The sequence below is a fragment of the Adiantum capillus-veneris genome, chromosome 4, assembly GCF_014529385.1.
Source record: "Adiantum capillus-veneris isolate H3 chromosome 4, ASM1452938v2, whole genome shotgun sequence".
Classification (NCBI taxonomy): Eukaryota; Viridiplantae; Streptophyta; class Polypodiopsida; order Polypodiales; family Pteridaceae; genus Adiantum; species Adiantum capillus-veneris.
Genome location: NC_140934.1, coordinates 78,591,454 through 78,594,669, shown reverse-complemented (window position 1 = coordinate 78,594,669; position 3,216 = coordinate 78,591,454).

The following is a 3,216-nucleotide window of genomic DNA, read 5'->3' as shown; positions in this document are numbered from 1 at the left end:
AGTTGTTTCTCCCGTTGAGATAAGAAAGCCTCCCTCCTACGTTTCTGCAACGGTGCATACTCTTGCAATACATCAATATGAAGATGATGTGTGTTCTTTCTTTGGGTAAGTGTTAAAGATGAAGGGGCTGAGGATTGCAAGTTCAAATTAGTGTTTTCATCAAGAAAAGAAGCGTTCTCCATTCCTAGAGTTGATAGAGAAAAAGATGGAGACTTGAAACTCATGAAATATCTCAGGTTTTGGGAGGGAAGGCCATGTTCTCAAGTTTAGAGTTGATAGAGTTCGTGTGGCTTATGTTTCTGGAGGGAACACTTGTAAGTTGGAATTTCAAATCATTAGTCGTACAATTAGTTGGATTACTGACAAGAGAACAAAGGATAAAAATGATAAAGACGGAGGCTACCTACCAAAGAATGTCATTTTGGCTTTTTGTTGTGTAGAAAAGTATCACATAAAATGCACAATTTACCATTTTCATTTTCTTTCTCTAAGCCGACGTGGCACTTCTTACAGGGCCCAAAAGTGAGCCCAACTTTCTCCTAATGTTGGTATCATATCTATTGGTTTCTCTTTTCTTGATTAAGAAGAGAGGTCCTTAAGCTGTCCATGAAAGGTTGGACCTATTCATTGCAATAGGGTAAGTGGGATAGGGATCTATTATCTTGGTTGAGAAGGACTTATTTCAAGGTACACCATCGGGAACTATAGTCGTAATAATGGAGTCTCTGGGGGCTTGCCTTTGGCTTAACCATTATTGAACTACAAGCAAGCTCAATAGGCCAGGAACCATAATCAACCGAGAAACGTAGACCTTCTCCACTAGTCTTTGCAATCGATGGTGTCTAAACCACGGTTGTGGCTGCTTGAGAATCAATTTTCAAAGGTAAAGAAGAGTAGAAACTAAGGTTTTTGAAGTTTTTGAGAGTAATTCTATACATAAGTTTAATTAGCATGGCTGACAATAACCAAGAGAGTCGAATGAACATTGATAACTTTGATTTTATACATGAAGGTGCTAATGATGATGCCCCCATGTTTATTAATTATCTTGTTACTAGGTTGCATTAAGCTATGGACAACCCTGCTTTGCAAGAGAAGTTACCCAACAACTTCTTGCTTATGGGATTTCCCTTCCTCTCCAAGAGGAGAGAGAGCTTAGGAGGCCTCTTGATGAGACTCCCAAAAGATGACTCTCTCCCATAAGAGAGGAAGTGAATGAGAAAGAAGTGAATCCCTAAGTTCCTTTGAGGATGTGGCTCCACAAAGATGGTCTAGACAGTCGCCAACACCTCCCAAGAGGAAATGGTCGACCCATAGTCCTTATCCTCATCACTCCAAAAGGGAAGAGAGGAAACAAAGGAAGAAAAAGTCAAGAAAGAGGTCACCCTCTTCTCCTTCTTCTTCACCTTCCTCCTCTTCCAACAAAAGAAATAGCTATTCTCCTAGAGAATACAAGAGGAGAGAACATCAAAAATATTACCCTGTATGAAAAAGGTCCCAAAAGCTCAAGAAGTTCAAAGAGGGATGTGAGGAAAAGTATCTCTTTCCTCACATATGATGGCACCTTTGGTGCTACCAACAAAGTATTGTCCTTCATCCTTCAATTTGATGAGGCCTTTGGAGACAAGGGCTTCACGGAGTCATCCCCAAGCTACACCATGTAGCTATGCACTTTCAAAAATCTGATCATCAGTGGTGGGCTAGCCTTTGTGGCAATGGAGAAGCCCCAAAGACATGGAAAACTCTCTGAGTTTTCATCATGAAGGAATTCCTTGCAAGCGATGCAAAGGACAAAGTACTTACAAAATGGCGGAGTTTAAAGTTGCTATCTAACGAGTCTTTCCACAAATATGTGGACAAGTTTTGGGATTTACATCTCAAGGCTAGTGTCTTTCAGAAGATAGACTTCGCGAGAAAAAGAACAGTTTTGTGCAGGATTACCTGAAGAGATGGCCGAGTATGTCAACTCCCAATGGCTTGGTCCTATCACCACGTAATCCACCATACTATGGTTTCTTTGCACATCAGTTTCAAACAAAGGTCTAGAAGGAATTTCAAGCCCGTGGAAAGCAATGAAAAAAATGATGCAAAGGGGGAAAAAATGCCCAAAATTCTTCCCAAGGCAATTCGAACAACAACAATAATCGGTCCACGAATAAGGAAGTTTACAAAGGTAAAAATAAACTTTCTCCTGAAGAGCTTGAAGCTTTTTGTAAGGACCACAAATGTTTAGAGTGTGGGGAGCAAGGGCCTGGCCATCACTCTTGCCCCAAGAGAAATGCCCGCAATGAGACTCCTTGAGTTTCTAGGATCGAAGCTCCAAAATAGGATTCTCATTGCAAAGCATCACCACTCTCCTATGCTTGGGGAAAGGTGAGGGAGCATGATGCCTTCATCTTGTTTGACCCTGGCTCTACTCTAAACTTCATATCAATGGATTTGACCAATAAGTTGGGCATTCAACCTTTCAAGGTATTGTAACTATGGATGGAGCTTTCAAGGGACATCAACCCTCTGTTACTCCCTTGATTGGGAAGTTGAGGCTTCATTTTGAAATCCACGTCGACAAAGAAGACTTTTTATTTCTCCTCTCTAACATGAGGATGTTATCCTAGGGGCACCATGGTTCAACCGCATGGCTTCCAGCATGAAGCTCCATGAAAGGAGAATCTACTTCACCTATAGGGAAAAGAGCATGTATATAGATGCTAGTGAGTCCGGTTGTACTATACCACTTGTAAATTCACCTGCTTTTGATAAGTCAATGAAAAGCTCAATTTTTGTGACCATGATTTTTGTCAAAGAGTCTCTAAATGATGATAATGTTTTAACAAAGTAAAGTGTCAGGAATCAAGATGAATTATACTTGTCTAATTTTCTAAATGGATTCCAAGATGTGTTCATCGATGATACCCTATAGAATTACCTCCAAAATGAGGGGATGATGACCATCAAATTGAGCTCCTACCAGGAAGCTCACCGCCTAACAAGCCTCCTTATCGAGTTTCCCAATCTCAACAAGAGGAGATTATGATGCAAGTACAAGAATTGGTAGACAAAGGGATGATGAGGCCTAGCTCCTCTCCCTTTTTTTTCTCCACTAGTTTTAGTGTAAAAGAAAGATGGTACATACCGCATGTGTGTGGACTATCGAGTGCTAAACCATATCACTATCAAAAATAGATTTCCCATACCGTGGGTAGAAGATCTATTTCA